The 13,203-nt window shown below is 35.6% G+C and overlaps 1 protein-coding gene across 1 annotated transcript in view; it reads right to left on the bottom strand.

The window, feature by feature from the left end:
* The window catches only part of LOC107193533 (transcription factor Ken 2-like), a 53,758-nt gene extending 40,999 nt beyond the window's left edge, over nt 1-12,759 (bottom strand). The window contains exon 1 of the mRNA XM_015583000.1: nt 12,661-12,759. The gene's annotated coding sequence lies outside the window, so the exon portion shown is untranslated. The remainder of the gene's footprint in view (nt 1-12,660) is intronic.
* Nucleotides 12,760-13,203: the final 444 nt, after the last annotated feature.

The following is a 13,203-nucleotide window of genomic DNA, read 5'->3' as shown; positions in this document are numbered from 1 at the left end:
TCGTTATAATGAAGCGTTCGTTAGTATTAAATAATATTTAATTTTACTTAGAATAAATTTCAATTTTAAGTTTTATGTATTTTCTTGTATGTTGCATTATAAAAATTTTGTGCCCTCCACCCCCCCCCACCCCTCGTCCCACGAAGGTTTAATAGCCTTAATTTTATAATTAGAAAGGAGTTGACTGAGTGTTTATGCGTGGATAATTAATTACTAAACTCAGGATCTTTATGTAAATGTCAATCTTTTAAGATTTACGGAGACTGGAAACAAAATTGAAATTTCATTAATGGCAAATAAAATGCTACTAAATTCATGGAATTGAATTTCAGACAATCGCACAATGGTTCAGATCGCTGTTGTAGAAGTTCAACAGTTTAATTCGAAATATCCGAATGTCACTCCTAATGAATATTAAGGTCTTTATCGATCTATATTTTTTCCTTTTCTTAAAAATTTAAAGTAAAATCGATCGCATTTTTTCCATTATTCAACTCCTTTGCAAAACTTTTGCACGTGGGTACGGATAACGATAGAATTTCCATCGATGCTAATCATTTTGTTTCGAATTATCAATTATATGAATATGAATAATAAACTATATCCTAATACTGTCTCAAAGGCACCAGAAGCGATGGTCTCACGCGTAATTACTATAATTTGAACTCCCAAAACGTTGCTCTGGAGCATTGTGAATCAGGTACGTTATAAATGCATAAAATCCCTGGTCTATTAACTACTTTTTATTCGTGGCGTTTGAGAATCATTAGTGTATTGAATACGAGAAATTTGTTAAACGTCGAGAGTATTTTCTGTATCAAATTACAAAGTCTATGCATAGATTTGAATATTGAGAATACAAGAAGATGTGAATGTGTTTTTATTGTTTGTTATTTTATTAATGCTTTCAGAAGTTTCATTGTATCGATTTTGATCATCAATTTCGAAGCGATTTTATTAGAATGGACATAGGATATATGTACACTACTGCTCATAAGTATATTTGCACTCCCATCGAAGAAAGGTTCACTCTTTTCTATTTTACATTTCACTTAGAGATGTTCATGAAGTTATTGTGCATTTTACTGGTCTTATGACCTTTACTATGGAAAATATTAGTTCTTTTGAATCTAATATGGTTGAGCAAATACTTGAACGTAAAACGTATAGGTACATATGCTGTATAGAAAAGTATGATTGATATCCTGTTTTATCAGCATTTATGTTACTTATATTTTAGCTGTCAACCCTTAACTAGTAGGGTCGGGTTTGAGGAACCCGTGAGTATTTGTAGAATATTTTATTTTTATTTAATAGTTACGTAAAGAGATGCTTGCATATTTCGATGTTTTCTTACATGAGAATGCAGAACTAGTTGTGTAAAACATCATAAGATTTGTGTTGGCAATATTTAGCAATATTAATAAATAAATAAATAATAAGACTTTCACATGACCAATTAAGGATTAACCTAGAATTGGCGCAATTCCATTTTTTTATTTTATGAACACTAAACACTAACTCATATACCATAACAGTTATTTCACAAAAATACAACCTTGACGGTCATTTGTCAGTAATACAACAGCAAATTGTTTCTTTGAAAACTTCCATAATGACAATATTTGCTAATTAACACATTGTACACATAGCCTGCATATATCGATTGACGTCTGTTATTTTATGTTCCAGTAGCGTTAATCAGTGTACAATTTATACAATATATGCGACTGACTCTAGGATGTTTTTAATTTGACTATTAATAATATAATAATAAATATTCTACTGTTTTCAAGATAAAATTTCGGTGTGATCTACAAACATTTTACACAGTCTACAATAAGTTTATATTTAAATCCTCCAAAAATTTTCATTTCTCGCCATTCATATAACTCACTACTCTACATCAAACATCCTAGATTTCAAGCAAACACGTCCTTACTCTACTTGGTAACTCGAAGGCTATCGATAACCACAGATAAGAAGCTTCATGTTTGCTCTCTTCGCCTAAGCAACACCGACGAAAGCCTCGACAATCCAACACCAGTATCTATTCACACGAAAAAATTTCAAAAGCGTTTCTATTTAAGGATAATCATAACCTTGAAATCACAATTAACACGATTACCAGCCTTTTTCGGTTGACTTTCCGGTCATGCCGATTGTACGATTTAACATTTAAATTTCTATATACATTTAATATAATATATATCATAATAAAGAAAGTCGATGTTAAAATAGTAGTTATAGTAATTATAGTTAGGTTGAAAAATACACTTAAAGTGTCTGAGAACGGTGAATTAGGGTCTAATTATTTTAAAATTTTCTTTATAATAACTACCTATTGTTTTAGGTTTTTTACCTTAAATTTCTTTCGAATAATTCCCTATTATTTTAGGTACTTCAAAAGACAGTTAGTTGATAGGAATCAGTTTAAACAATTTTTTTTACTAATTACATTGATAATAGCATTGAAATTTTGCTGAGCTATGATATTTGTGGAACTTCTAAATATTTTTTACTGGAAAACAAAAAAATTTCAATAGATAAAGAAAATCCAATTGAAGACAGCGTATTGTCGATTTTGTAACAGAATCATGTACCTGAATATATCAACGGCTTTTTCGTCACAAAAAAAGGTCATATACATTGTTTATCTAAGTAAAACAATATCATGAAATATAATACATATTTAAATAAGCAATTTAAAAATCTCGAGTGTGACTCGACATAGGAGTACCTCTGAATGAAAGTGATGTCGAGTTATACTGTACAAAGGAGTTCAAAGGGTTAAAACACCATAGATACCTATATATAACACTAAACCCACCACGACCGGTCAAATTACCTGTTTTGCCGTTTTAATTCCTGGCTTTTTGAAGGGTTCGGTAGATTTAGTGTTAAATAAATCCCGTGACTCGAAACAGCGTCAAGGGGATATACGACGAGTCCGGCGACTACGGTCGACGACCATGGCCAGTGTCGCGGATGCGGGGGCCGATGATCAAGATCCAAAAACAGAAACGGTGGCCCGAGGAACGAGACTCGAACACAAGAACTTCCTCTCTCTCTTTCTTGCGGCGGGAATCGCAACGCGTGGTTTCCCACGGTACGAGATAAGGCCGTCCGGAGATAAAGAGAGGCAAAGAGAGTGCACGGTTGGGGGTAGGGTGGGGAATGGAGGGAAAGAGAGAAAACTGGCGAGGACGATGTGGGAAAAGAGGAAGCTAATCAGAAGCGGAAGTACGCTCCGGCGAGGCCCGAGGCCTTGAGAAGGCATAGTCAGCCGCACAGCTTTTAGCTCTCTTAATTGCAACTTCATTTAACGTACCCTACACAACACATCGGGACGCGGGCAGCCAATCCGAGGCCTTCGCGCCGCGAAACCGCGTATTAATAACCCGTCTTATCGTCGGCCAGGTAACCGTTCGAGAAGGGAGCGACCGCAGCCAGACCATGGAAGGTGAAAATGCCCGGAGGAATACCGATGTGAAACACGCAGAAAACAGAATGCAACTCTTTTAAACACCGTCGAATTGTATCTTTCGATTGATCGTCTTGGATAGTCACGGATCATTCTATTAGACCAGGGGTCGGCAAACTTTTGAGACGGAAGAGCCAAACCTGTCCCTTACAACAATTTAAAAACTCAGAGCTGTAAATATATTTTTATAAATAATGAAAATTTAAAGTAACATTATAACAAGTTCTAATATTAATTATATATTTATTAAATGAAGAAAAAATCTTAGAAAAATTGCTCTCGTTGATTGTATTTTCATTTTTAATTGTACTTCAGAGCCACATGTAAGTAGATACCCAAAGAGCCGCATTTGGCTCGCGAGCAGCAGTTTTCGACCCCTGTATTAGACCATAGTTTTTCAATTTTTTTTTGGCTCACCGTCCCCATTTCAGTTTTTGTTTGTTCAGCGCACCCTTTGAGTAAACTCTCTCTATTTTATCAAAATGTCGATGTGTAGGTATGCGTGACATCTTTGAATCTTCAAATATTAGATTGAAAATAAAGAAAATAAGATAACTGGAACGGCCCCCAGATCTTCTTAGCGCCCACCGATAGGTGGTAGCCCCCACGTTAAGGACCTATGTAATTAGATCTTAACATATGAAATGTTCATTAGAACATTTTATGCTCTTCGTTTGGATCCTATCAGAGATATACAGATATCAAGATATACAGAGGAGGCAAGGCGTGATCCTGCAAGTAAAAGTACGTCGAAAAGAAAAAGAATAAAATTTGTTCATTTTAGGCCTCGTTTTCGAGAAAATCTGGTGTGAAAGTCTTATCTATTGTTATTGTATTTACTAACAGTTTTATACTTTTTCATGTATATTACTGAATGAACTGATGAAAGTGATATCCTCGTTGACGCATACAAATCCTTACTCCTCGAATCAGAGAATCATGGATTCACTATTATATCTGTCATGTACTCGATACAGTTTCAAAACTCGGTTTTCCCAAAAACGAAGCTCCAAACGAACAAATTTCATTCGTTTTATGTGACTTACTTTTACACGTAGAATCATCCCTTGTCCAGTTGTACCTGGCGTCCTGCTACACCCTGTACATACATACAATATCGTTGGTAACCCACAGTATAGTTCGCATGAAATTGAATATCGATCTAAGTATGTACTTTGTTTTGTGTGTCTTTTGTTTGAAATAGTGTTGGAAATTCTTACGTATTCTCTATTCAATAGTACAATGTACACGTACGAAATTTCAGTCATTTTACTTTACGTTTTTTGAACTGGGTCATTCCAAGGTCAAAGCTGTATGTAATATTCATAGATATATCTTTTGGGGATCATGGCCTGGTATTCCGTTGTTAGTTTTTCAAAATTTTCTTCTGGCGAAGAAAATGAGAAATGAAGATTTGAAAATGTTAGTTGAACCAGATCCGTACAACTTGCAGAACTGGCGGGACAACTTCGTACAAGTGCTATGACAGTATTAAGACGTTTGAAAGAAATCTGCAAGTGAAAAAACACTGCAAAAGTGGGTTACGCCCTAACACTTCATCGGAACGAAAGTACAGATTTCAGATTTCAGATTTCAGATTTCAGATTTCAGATTTCAGATTTCAGATTTCAGATTTCAGATTTCAGATTTCAGATTTCAGATTTCAGATTCCAGATTTCAGATTTCAGAATTTAGATTTCAGATTTCCTTTTACTTTTAAGAATTTTAATGTCACATCTACTGCATATACATACATAGTTACTAACGACGATATTATGATCTGGTGAATATGCTGTGGAGAATTACATTTTGTTATGGAACATCGTGACTCTCGAGAAGGAGAATAATTTTAGTATTTGCTGATGATCACTGGGATTTTCATGCAGAGTTTCTTTAATTTGAAATTTAGAATGATTTAGTTAGAAAAGAAAGCTTCGCGGTGAAGTATTTCACAATTACATTCACTAGAATTGGAGTTTTATTTAAAAATAGCTGTATTCAGAACAGATTCTGGCAAGGGAACTCTAGTAACCCTTGCAGATCTGTAAGGGATTTTAATAGAAGTGTGTTTTTACTGCTTTTTCATCTTTCAGGGCGAAAACACCCTTTAAAGGTTAACACGAGTTTCTCTATGTTTCTGTATATCCTGATAACTATAGTAGATGTAAAGAGATTGTTAGAATAAAAAAATGGCTTCTTATGTTCTATAAAACTATATACTGAAATTATTTTTTATTTATGTATTTAAACAACAAATTTTTAATAATTTTATTGCATAGATTTATAGAGTATAAAATTCTATTAAATTTTCAGGCTAACAAATTGTTTATATCCACTATAGCTTTCAAGATATATAGGAAAATACTGAAAATAGGAAAACACAAATTATCATTTAAGGGCTGCTTTCACCCTGATGAACCGAATCATAGCAAAAATAAAAAATTGTATGATACTTCTACTGAGGTCCCCTACAAACTAGCACAGTTTTTAAAAAAACGGAATTTTTGGGTTGTCGTAGTTCCCTTGTTAGTATTTACTATGCAATTAGTATGTATTTGTGAATGGCCTATCACACTTCGTTTTAAATCTTTGTTATGATGTAAGACACGGATCTGGCTTACTGTAACGGTCAATTTCTTAAATGTTTTTATAAACAACGGTCCGCAGTATTTTCCATTGGATTTGTATTTAGAGAATTCTCGAACCTTGAAAGTCGTAATATAATAGTTTTTTTTTTAGAATTTTGTTACTGACTAGACTTTGCGAGTGGAGAATTCGTGAATGGAGCTGTTCCGCGATTAATACTGATCTACCACGACAGAAGATCTAAAATGACAAATTTGTAAATGAAAACGGTAATTTTAATCGCAATCACTTTATTTCTCTGTAGAATTGTAGCAATAACGTGGAAAGATTGTTTTAAGACTAATAATATGCTCAGCTCTCTACAGTGGAATCTCGATTACGGGAACTGGTTGTGGGACACAATCTTCAGATAATCGAGTGATGAAATATTAATACAGGAATAAGTATTTGTTACACAATATTTGTGAGAGAGTGACTCAATATTGAGCGATTAAACTTTGTCAGAATGTGATATGAATAAAACTGAGGAAAAACTGTTGAATAAACTCAGGTTTGGCAACTCTCTGTTAAAAAGATAAGATAAATATTAAACTTAATAGTAATGATGGGAAGAAAGTTATATTGGTCATTTTTAATTACTTTAAATAGGAAATCTTGTTAGGATAGACAGAATTTTATTGTCACTAATAATGTCATTGTCTTCGTGATTAATATTTTTCTGATATACTGTTATACTGATATACTAGATTTCTGTTATACTGTTTCCTACATTCTTGGATATAAATTACTTCATTTGATTTTTCTTCGATGTGTCCCAATATTTTCCTTAGTATAAAAAGTACAAATCATTTTATGCTGTGCTTCATTCAATCTAATTACAAGAAGTCTAAGGCGATGAACACTTTAATAACATTCTTTAACAATTTTATAAAGTTAGGAATAAAATAAAACCTTTCATAAATTTTTGTTCACAATGTTATTGCGATATTTTACCTATATTAAGTCATTAAATCCGTAGTCTCACTATGTGTTTCATTTCGTAGAACTATGAAGTTTCAACTTCACAATTTTTTAGTATGCGGGTTAACAAATTAAAGGCAGCGGTAAATGTTTACTATGTGTCCAGGAAAAAGAGTATGTAAATCTTTCAAATATTCGATTGATTTTTTCTAAAGAAAATATGGAACTAATTTTTACAAACTTGTAAGAAGGTTAGCTATCATTGAGAACACAAAAACATCACGTAACAACCTTTGAAATCATTTATTTTTTTTATATTGCTGAAACAATATTTCACATAACATCGATCTAATAAATTAAAGAATATTCCTAACTTATTTAACCAAACCACACAAAGATTTCCTGTTAATCGTGTTCGTGACAAAATATTCCGCAAATAAAGTTTCATACATGCTTTCTCTCCAAATTATAAGAAAAGAAGCCGTAGTTATCACTCCAATAATACTTTTCGTTCAGATTATCGTTTTAATAGATCAGACCGCTGATAGACCGCAGAGTAAATAATGGAAAATAAATAATGAATAATTTATAATTGGTAAAATAATACATAATTCGTAAATGCACCTGACTAGTCCACTGCAATCTGAATTTATGTCTATCACTGTTTTCTTATTAATCAGAGCTCCATGGGATAAATAATAATATGAAACGAGTGTTTTACAAAAAGTGAGCTATATCGATCACCAGGGACTCATCAAAACGCCAGCTAAATTATTCCAAAAAGTCACAACATTCGAAAAACTGGAATAATAAATCCACGAATCATTCCTGAAACGGAATAACGTTTAAGATCGACGATTATGATAATTTCACGTAGGAGAAGTCGACTCACCGATACCAGTTTCCAGACTAATCACACTAATTTCATACCGGATTGCAGAAGCATTCGAAGGTAAGTAGCATGCTTATGCATCCGTGTTTTGCAGGATGTTGTTACTACCACGCCGTATCTTCATACTGTTTAGGACCGAAAAAAAGAACAATAACGTACTGTTTCTTCTTTGTTTATTATCACCTAACGTAACAGGGGTAAATGCATGGCGTAAATATCTTGGATTACAGTTATCGTGTGATAATCATATTAGTTACAATCGGCTCGTGATAATCAGGTATTTAGTATCAAGAGTGTTCTGTCTAGCAATTATGTAGCATTCTGCATTTCTATATCGATTTCGTGAATGCATCACATCGATGAATGCAGAATTCATCACAGGTGATGATTTCCTTCGAGAAAGTTTTGTGACAAAGAAAACAGCGAGTCGGCGAAGAAACGACGGATAAAGAATTAAGAAATCGCTGCCTACCGCGATTACGAGAAGAAATGTAAACTCGTCTTACGTAACGACAATTGGGCATGATTCACGATCAATCTAGTCGATGGGTGTATCGATTATCGTCAGACATAAAAAGTCCGCGACATTGTTTCGAATGGATATCGTGGCCTATCAAACGTTTACGTAACGACAATTGGGCATGATTCACGATCAATCTAGTCGATGGGTGTATCGATTATCGTCCGCATAAAAAGTCCGCGACATTGTTTCGAATGGATATCGTGGCCTATCAAACATCCGGTATTCATTACCGCCTTCCTCGCTGTTAATTAATCGTTCGAGAGTTGCGATTACATACTGTAATGAATCAATGATGCACGCTAAACAATGAATGCGCGACGTGGATGAAATCGATCGGTATTCGTAAATCCATTCGATGAAAAATTCTTGTTCAGAATCTTTCCATTCTAAGAAGAAAATTTCTAGAAATATAATTGTAAACACAAGAAGGTTGAAAAAGGTTAAAATATTGTCTATATTTAAATCTGCGTAGGCACCAGGTATGGGTTGAAGCGAATTCCCTCTTTTCCGCGACTTCTCTCCGAATTTTTGTTTTTATTAAAAAAATTGTCAGACATTGGACTTAACAACCGATTATATAATATAACGGAGGCTTTGACAAGTATCCTAGAATTTTGATAGATTTTGTAAAAATCTCCAAAAAGTAAAAAACATTAGGCTTAGACATAAACGATCCAGTTTGCGTACGGAGGGTTAACAGATTATAAATTATGATCTGTACCCTTATTTAAAATTTATCTATGGTATGCAAAATGGAACTTTAATCTAAGGGTTCTGTCAAAATATTCACTATAATCCAATCTTATTTACCAGTAAACAATTAAAAATAACTGGTTTTTAAATTCATTATTCCCTACAAGACTTGAAAACACTTTCGCGCACGATGATCTCACTGATTGGTCGATTCGACACGCTCCAGAATTCTGTCTAAACCTTTTGAATACTGTATAATTTTTCCCTTGAACGTATCTTCTTCTGCATTATTATAAATTACACGAAAGAATCATACGTGGCAGTATACATATATTTTTACCGATTGAACAGAAAAATACATTGCTCCAAACAATTAGATGATCGCTACAGTGAAAAACCCTGTTGCATCCATACAAAAAAAAATACCAGAGGTTTGAAAAATTAACATTATTCCCGCGCAAAAGTAACGCCTAGTTTTGTTATTGCAAGAAAATTATCCAAGAATTAATGACGGTTACAGCGACTGCAATATAGGCAGTAATAAAAAAAAGGTTCATACTTTCTGGGGTAAATAGTCTTCACCAAATGATGAAAAAATGTCCTAATAAGCATAGGTTCTAAAAATTAATATCTTCAAGGGTGTAAACAATTTATTGTTTCCGTTGAAGCGACCAGCTTCCCCGTCTCGGGAGCCATCGCAGGAAGAAGACAGTAAAGAGAACTGTAAAAACTCTAATAAAAATTGTAGAAAACCTTCTGTAACCAAGACGAGAAGAAATGATAAGGTAATCCACTATTTCCGTACGGTATGATAGCTCCCGAAGCTAGAAAGCCAGTCGCTTGAACCAAAACAAAAAATTGCTTATACCTTTGAAGAGATTAATTTTTTGACCCATGTTTACTAGGACTTTCTTTCATCACTTGGCGGGTACTATCTACCCCAGAAGTCATGAACTCTTTTTTTTTATCAATCTGTGTAATCCTCTAATTGTTTCGAGCAGTGTATTCAATTGATTACGGGCCGTTTATCCTTTAATTAAAACCCGGGGAAAAGAATTCACGTGCGACGCCTTAGTTAAGTAAAGTTAACCCGGAATTTCGACCGGTTCACCTTTCCAACTCGATCGTAATTTTCTGTTTGCATCGGGTGGGTATATATCTGTGTGTGTGTGTGTGTGTGTGTGTGTGTTTGGATGCATACGTCTATATGTACGTGGTCTCGGACTATGCGGGACAAGCGCAACATAAATATATCCGGCAGATAATGGTCACATGAATACGAAATGACGGAACGTAAAGACGCCTTTCGACGAACTCGACCTTGACTCAAGATCGCTTTTTCTTTACGATCCGTCATCGCTGAGCCATTGATGACCACATTGGACTCGCGAACACCACCTTCCTTCTTCCTTTTTTTCCCCCCTCTTCTTCTTCTTCGTCTTCTTAAAAACGGTTGCGCAACTAACGTTCATATACGACCAACGGAGCACCTGAACTTGAATTATACGTTCAGAAGAAGGTTTTGCATCGTTACGCGATCGACGGCGGCGATATCTCGAGACCGGCTCGAAATTTCCCTGAACACATGCTAAGAGACCGTCAATTAATTATCGACAACGTGCACGGTAATGTAGACGTTAAACATTGAAACAGAATTATTATTCTATTACCTCTTTTTCTCGTAGCGGACCTTTATGGGAATGGAGATTTACAAGATCCGCAGAAAAAGATTGTGTCAAACATTACTGGAAGTTATTATTTATCGAAGTATAAGAAACAGGTTTAATACAATATAGCCTACGAATCATTTTTAAGTTACAAAGTTCGTATTTAATCAATAGACTGAGCATTTTATGCATTTATAGCGTAGAGAGCTCTGTGAAATACTATAAAAAACAAATCTCTCGTGAAATGCAACCACTTTTCTATTTTATTCTTAAACCAATAAGATACTTAATGGAAAAAAGAACTTCCCACTTTTATTCTTCGGTTTTATGAATTAGTTTATAAAATTTCATATTGCATAAACATCAGCAGTCTATTAATCAAACATTATTGACTTCAACTTATCTCTTCAAAGATTTCCTTTTACTTATTTCTCGGCACAGTTGGGGACAATTGGATTGGAATAATACACAGTGAAAAGCTGTAGTATCTAAGAGCATCATTCTGCGCTTTAAACAATTAATGAGATGAAATAACTGTTTGCCAAATGCCGACTCATTCAAGAGAAGTAGGTACTATTTTATCACAAAAATTAGAATTTACACGTTTAAACGATTGACAATGATTTATTCGTTATTCGAAACTTTATCTAGATAATGAATTTGCCCATCTCTGTTTCTCGATAGTAGCTGGTTAACGTTTTTAACAATTACAGAAATATCAACGAAAGAGTTATTTGTCAGCAGATGGTACAAGATATATGATCCTCAATGAATAATTTTTCAACGTACATAGATTACAAGATTCTTTCCGACACAAACTTCTCGGAATATACTTTCCAATGCAGTGGTCCCCATTTAAATTCGTAAAGACACAAAAACCACGCGTCGTTCTGTCAGACCGTATAATCGGCGCGGCGTTTTCCGATGGCGACTGGGGGGGAATTACTTTCACGAAGTCGATAATCGCGGCAATTTACACCCGGGGGCTCCGTCATATTGTCTCATTGTCAGCGTCGGTTCGCCATAATTTATTCGCCCGTTTCTAGGAGCACGTTCGACATCGCGATTGGCGTTTTTTGCTTCCAATTACGGTCGCTACTTTAATTTACACGGTTCTCCTACATCCAATCCCGTGGAATGTTGGACGGCTGCTCCAGCAATCGCCTCATTATCGGTTACGCGAGATTCTGTCGTTTCTTCGTTTTCCACCCGTGAAACGTGGCCGAGTCAGGGCAAAAAACAAAAACGATTGAAAAAGCTTTCGAGAATTCCCCTCATTGCACATTGTTCACGGGTGTACTCTTTATTCTCGCGTGCTCGTAATTGCACGTCGAGGCCGGAGCCACGAATCGCGACCGCGTACTACACGAGTTTTATGTAAATATTATCGGCCGTATCGTTCAAGCTGGCGCGTACAAAGAGCCACACCACGTTTTATCAACGCGAGTAACGGAGATTTAGAAAAGTTGCAAGATTCTGTTTTGGATCCGTTTGACGAGATAAGGAACCGTCCACCGATTTGTTTGCGTTAGAATAGTTTCCAGATTGAAACGCCCGTTATTAAAACGGTCCACGGACGATGCGATTTATCGTACTTCAAGTTTGTACGACAAGTATCGCAGAGACAGCTGCAAAAACTTTTAGCATGTCTACAAGTTGTACAACCGCACCACAAACGTTGCAACTGTCTTTCCAACGATCGAAGCAAGTTATGTTGTAAAATTAGTCGTACGATAAATCGTATCGTCTGTGGACCATTTTAGAGCGAAAGCAACTGTCTGTGTGAACGAAGTGTCTCTCGTAATTATCATTATTATTGTGTGAAAAAAGAGAAAGAAGTAGTGTGTTGTCTTACCTTGTAATTTTGTTCGTCCGCACTTTTATCCAATATGGTATCCAAAGAAAACAATTCGGCGAACGCGATATATATGTATCCGTTAAGACTCTCTCGAAGAGTCACGAAGCATCTCCACGAGCCGACGACCCGAAATCCCGTGATAGCGGCGACGAGGACGACGACGGTGCATACACGTGACGTACATTGATATACCGGATCGTGGATCACCACCGAGGAAATAGATCACCGGCGCGTCGTGGTGGTTACGCAGGCGGAACCCTGGAGTCGAACAAAACGATGGGGGGATACAGAAGCCGAAAAACCGGGACAATATCGAGGCCTGGCACTGAATCACTTCACACTGCTGAACACCGTCGTCCACATACCCGCGATATACGTGAAAGGTGGTGGTGTATCTCCGTCGAGCGGATTTTGTGCTCGTCTGTCGTTGCGGAATATTTTCTCTCTCTATGAAGTTGCTATTCGAGATTGGAATCGACAAGTGATAAGTGAAACACCCAATGTGATCGATCTGCAACACGGTTGATCTTCGACGATGAC

Source organism: Dufourea novaeangliae, unplaced genomic scaffold (assembly GCF_001272555.1).
Source record: "Dufourea novaeangliae isolate 0120121106 unplaced genomic scaffold, ASM127255v1 scaffold6, whole genome shotgun sequence".
NCBI lineage: Eukaryota > Metazoa > Arthropoda > Insecta > Hymenoptera > Halictidae > Dufourea > Dufourea novaeangliae.
This window is presented reverse-complemented; position numbering and strand designations above follow the sequence as displayed.